This window comes from Symsagittifera roscoffensis, chromosome 7, assembly GCF_963678635.1.
Source record: "Symsagittifera roscoffensis chromosome 7, txSymRosc1.1, whole genome shotgun sequence".
Lineage (NCBI taxonomy): Eukaryota > Metazoa > Xenacoelomorpha > Acoela > Convolutidae > Symsagittifera > Symsagittifera roscoffensis.
This window is the reverse complement of record NC_087068.1, coordinates 45,099,292-45,105,291: the sequence shown is the minus strand read 5'-3', so window position 1 is coordinate 45,105,291 and position 6,000 is coordinate 45,099,292.

Below are 6,000 nucleotides of genomic sequence, written 5' to 3'. Positions count from 1 at the left end.
TTATTAAAAATTATAAATTAAATGCTATTCAAAATGCAAAATTATTAAATTAGCATATAGTAACGACGTGGTAAACTCGCAATTGAGTCAAAGTTTTGAACTTTGCCACTGACCCTTTTCTTATGCGTTCAAATTACACAAAAAAACGCAAGTTCAAGTGCGGCAAAATTAATTGAGCAAAACCAAAAACAATTTGTTTCAAGTATTAATGCATGGGTTCATTTTTGGTCTGATTTTTGAAAAGAGAGTAGAATATTTATGCTTGGGGAGATTTTTTCATTAACTAATTTCGATTTCTCAAATGAATATTCTGACAGATTTCCTTATACCATCTGAAAAAAATGTTGTTTTTTAATCAAATTTCAAAAGATGTTTTATCTGTGGTCTATTTATGAAGTTATGAGTAATTGAAAATTGCTATTTTGGCCCAATTTGGATAATTGCCACACGGTGTAGTGCGTTATTGTAACCCGTGTAAGCAGCAGAATAATTTAATTCAATTTGAATTTGGGCTAGTCAGTTGGCTGTTTTTTTTGGGATTCAAGTCTATAAAAACATCCCATTATAGCTTACATTATTTTTCTTGAAATGTTTCGCCAGGTTTTGTTTTGTCGGCTTAATTTACCTCATTTTGCAATTTTCAAACAATTAGAACATATTTTTTTCATATTCACTTATAATAACACTGTTTGACTTAAGAAAATGACTTTCGAATTTGATTGAGCACGACAAAAAAAATGTAACCAAAGTTGTCTATAATTCCTAAAAATAAAAAAAATTTGATGTTAATTTTGCTAATTGCTGTTATCTTAGAGATATTGCCAAAATGTCTCAAAAAGTTTACTTGCCTAAGATGTTTTGAATAAGCCTAATTTTTTCATGCCTAGTACGTATGCATCTTTTTGTTCCGACTTTTGAAGACAGAATTTTTTGCTCGGGGAGTTTTTGTTGTCTGGACAAAGTTCGACTTTTCATCTAGCATTTTTTGACAATTTTTTCTATTTCACCAATATTTCTCAAAAAAAAATTTAAAAGGATTTTCTTATACCATCTTAAAAAACCGTTGTCCTGTGCTCAAAATTCAAATACAATTTTATCTGTGGTCATGTGAAAAATGTCTGAGTGTTTAAAAATTGCTATTTTGGCCCAATTGGGATCATTAGAATGCTGAGTTTTGCATTATTACAACCCGTGTAAGCAGCAGAAATGCTTGTTCCAAATTAAAATTGGGCCAGTCAATTGGCTGTTTTTTTTTAGGATACAAGACGCTAAAAACATCCCATTGTAGTTAACATAATTTTTTCTTAGAAAATTTTTCCGGCTTTTGTTTTATCGGCTCAATTGACGATACTTTGTAGTTGTAGTTTTCAAGCAATCAGAATGAACTTTTTAAAAACACTTCACTAATATTGACACTGTTTAAAATATGAAATTGAATTTCGAACTTGATTGAACACGACAAAATATAGATAATCGTTTTTTTTTACAGAAAACAAATGTCTATAAATCTTATGAAATAAGAAATTAATTTTATTTTTACAATTTGCTGTTATCATAGAAACAAAGTCCGAAAGTCTCAAAAATTTTACCTGCCTAAGTTGTTTTGAATAAGCCTCATTTCTTTTACTTTTAGTTCTACACATGCATTGATCTCAAGTTTTTTTTTAAAAAAATTAATGTTCACCTGTGATTACTATTGGTACAGTTATGCGGGTCTAAACATTGCCACTAGTTGACAATTTGGTATGTTTAACTAGCAATAGGTTTTGTGCTATTAGCACGTAACGGAGAATTAATTCACGATTCACTTTAATTCACTTTAGATTCAATCAGACCTATGTCTTGCAAAGTTTTGGTTCAAATTGTCACATTCAACTTTAAAAGTTGTAGTCAGAGTGATTTAGTGCCTCATAACATGCTCAAATGTCAACCGCAAAAGAAAATTGGACTGCTTGTATCAATGCGATCTTTTGAATTTTCCGACGTTGCTTTATCATCTATGGCGGAGTGTTCAAAATTTGATGGAAATTTCCAAGAAGTATATTTTTGTTTTCAAATAAAAAAAATTATCCTTTTCATTGTTGTTTTCAAAGATATTTAGTTTGAAAAAATTAAAAATTTATTTCAAATGTTTGGGCAATCAGAGGGGTTTAATCGCACGTTTTTTGCATTTTGAGTTTATCTTGTATCATTTCCCCTCTTTGACAAAGGTATATTAAAAGTGAGCTTCACTCCGTTTTCTTTAAATATTTTGCAAACTTGAATTAGACCTGACTCTTTTGACTAGTATAATTTTTTGTTGCTAAAAGCACAATTTTTGATTTGAGCACAAAACATCGTAAATTTTAAGGTTGGTCCGGATAAAAAAAGAACAATCCTGGTTACAAATCCACCCTGGTTAAAGAAGTCGAAGCAATTACGTTCAAATAGTAGTAAAAATGCAGCAAAGCTCAGTAAATCCGTCGTGTTATGAAAAAATTGCAATTTAGTCAAGTTTTAAGTTTTGAACTTTGCCACTGATCTTTACTCTTACACGTTCAAATCACACAAAAAAATCTTCAATAGCGATAATTAATTGCGCCAAAATTAATTGAGCAAAATCAAAAACAATCAAAAAAGTTTAATCAAAAACAATCAAAAAAAGTTTGAGCAAAATCAAAAACAATCAAAAAAGTTTACCTGCCTACGATGTTTCGAATAAGCCTCATTTTTTACGCCTAGATCTGCGCATGCATCTTTTTTGTTCCGACTTTCGAAGACTCGGGGAGTTTTTGTTCTCTGGACCAAGTTCGACTTTTCAACTAGCATTTTTTAACAATTTTTTCTATTTCACCAAAAAATACATATTGCTCCTTTGAGCTCAAAATTTTTTTAAAAATGTTCACCTGTGATGATTGTTGGTACAGTTATGGGGGTCTTAATATTGCCTTTGTTGACAATTTGGTATAATTAACTAGCGATATCTTTTGTGCTATTAGCGCATAAGAGCAGGTTTAATGCATCATTGAATTCGTTTCAAATTTGATTAAGCTCTGCTATTTGATCCACTTAATATTTTTTATATGCTGAATGTTTTTAAATGCTGTTTTTTTTTTACTTTAGATTGCTTGTGGGTGGATGGTTTCACAAAAATAAATCTGAAGTAAAAATTGATTTCCAACTTTTGTAAAGTGCTTCACCCTGATGCTAGTAGCAGTTTTGTTGTAATGTCAATTGAGTGTATTCTCAATTAACCGCTCGTTGATTAAATGCCCCCAGGAGAAACTCCCCCCCCCCCCCCTCTCCCAAATATTAACCAGATAAAATCCCACTGGAGAAAACCCCACCGGATATAGTCCCTCGTGAATTAATTTCCCGTAAGACTAAATCCTCCTAAAACAAAAAACCAACTAGGTTTATATTTCTTTGCTAGAATTTTTTTGAAGTTTTCCCTGAATCGAATATTTTATTCTGAAAAAGAAGGGGAAATAAATTTTTGTTTTTTGATGTGTTATGAATTACATAAAAACTCTGTTATGCACTATATAAAAACAGATATTCCAGAAGCTAAAGTCAAGTACTTTGATATAGAGCTTTCAAACCTTTTCATTGTTGTTTTCAAAGAACTTTATTTTGAAAAAAATTAAAGGTTTATTTCAATTGTTTGAGCAATCAGAGGGGTTTAATCGCACGTTTTTTGCATTTTGAATTTATCTTCAATTATATCCCCTCTTTGACAAAGAGATATTAAAAGTGATTTCACTCCGTTTTTCTTAAAATATTGTGTAAACTTAAATTAGGCCTGACTCTTTTGACTAGTATAATTTTTTGTTGGTAGAAGCACAATTTTTGATTCTTTATTTTATACGAGGCACACAAAAAAACTATGCTCCGCATAATTGCAAACGGGGTCCAAATTCAATGTTCAAAACATTCATTGAAATGAAGAACCATTGGACTCCTCGCCATTGTTTAAATCCATCAAACAATGGGTTCCCTTGTAAAAAATTGTTTTGTTCAAAATTGCCTAGCTTGCCTAGACCATACTCTTGCGTATGTAATATTTTTCTTAGACTTATCTGGTTTAAGCAAATTACATCCAAAATCAAAAATAGGTCATAAAGAGGTCACATTTGTATCAAAAATAGGTCACAAAAACATAAAATATAAGCTTTTTTTTGGATTTCAATGTTGTTAATACTTTTTATACTGCCTAGAAAAAAAACATTCGGTTGCATCACGTTCTTTCAAAAACACTACTTAATTGTATTAATTGAAATAGATTTTGAACATTATCTAAAAGTTTCTCGTTTCTAATATGTCTAACACTGTCTTATATCCGTGATTCAAATCAAAAATCCTCTAATTAGGGCAAAAATTGAACAACCCAATAAAAACCACCAAATGGAAAATTTTGCTGATGATTAATTGTCCAAGAAGCACATAAAATTCAGATTAAATATATCCCACGGATAAATTTTTCATTCCACGGATAAATTCAAAGCTGGGTTTTAGTGGATAATTGAATCAATTCTGAAGTCCAACTCTTCAGACTTTTTCAGCAAAGCTAACTCCCAAGTCTTGATCAGTTAATGGGATTCAGCTTATGATGATTATCAGAAAAAGTCAAAACTAAACCTATTTTTTTCTCAAAATTTCACTCCCTTGTACTAAAAACTTTTCCCTTGTACTAAAAACTTTTACCTCTTGTGTTGAGGTGCGGAACAAACCATTACCAATATCCTTTAAAAGTTACCTAAAAAAATCAACGTTATTTCACCGCTTCACCTGTCTCAAAAATTTCACTTTCTAATCACTTTGTTGTGTTTTTGCCTAATTACGCTACAAACCTCTAAATTAACAAACAATCATGTATTTCCTACAAAACTTTCATCAGATTTTTATACGTTTTTATCTGATGACCTGGCAAAAAATTTTTTGATGCGAATTAGGAAAAAAGTAACGGATTTTTTTGTGTTTGTGTTTGTTTTTTTCTCCAGACAAACTCAAATTTTTAACGAGCTATTTTGGACGGTTTAGATATAATGTGAGAGCTATTGATGTCTTGAGCCAAAAAAAAACAAATAAAACTGCTCGTATCAGTGCAAAATCCTGAACGTTCTGACTGCTTTTTAAGGTCTATGAAGCAGTAAAAACATCTAATAAAATAAAATGAATATATATATATATATATTTTAAGTATGAGATTTTTTGTGAAAATCATCCCCCACCATATTAAAAATGCATGACAATTTAATTGAATTGACCTCTATTATTTCGAACGCGATATTTGGCACAAAAAGATTGATTCGCTCCTAGTAATCAACAAGACTAATCTCATATCAGGGCAAAGACGTGAATTTTCTGACTGTCCCTTAATTCATAACGAATAGTTTTTGGGAAATAAAAAATTGAAAAACCTGTAAATTTTGGACAATATCTAAGTGTGAAATGTTGAGTCGTATAAAAAAATTACGACCGATCCAATTAGCTAACCTCAATTCAATTTGGAACGGTTTTGTTGTGCGGGATAATTCGCCACGCATAAATAATTCGCGTTACTCTCTCAGCAATATGAATAAATTCTTCAGAGCGCAAAAAATTTAGTCCAGAACATGGCCAATTTGGAAGTTTTCAAACCCCCAGATCTTTACAAAAATTAATCAAGGTCATGATATCTTTTTGATTTTAAGATGTTATTATATTCAATGTGGTATTAAGTTTTTTTGTTGAAAACTCTTATTTCGATCGGCGAAAGTTGACTGAATAAAAAAACCACACCGAGCTTAAATACTTCGTTTTCTTCAAAATTCGGAACAACAAGGCTGCTCGTCTCGTATATCAAGGTAAAGCCCTGAATACTTCAATTGCACTTAAAGCTAATAGAAAATCTTTTTTTTGATAAATAAGTGACAAAATAATTTAAAAAAAAAAACGTTTTTTTTCCACTTTTTTTTCATTTTATCTCCCCACGCCAATAAAAATACTGAGAGTGTGTTTAGCGTCTCGTTTTCTGATGAT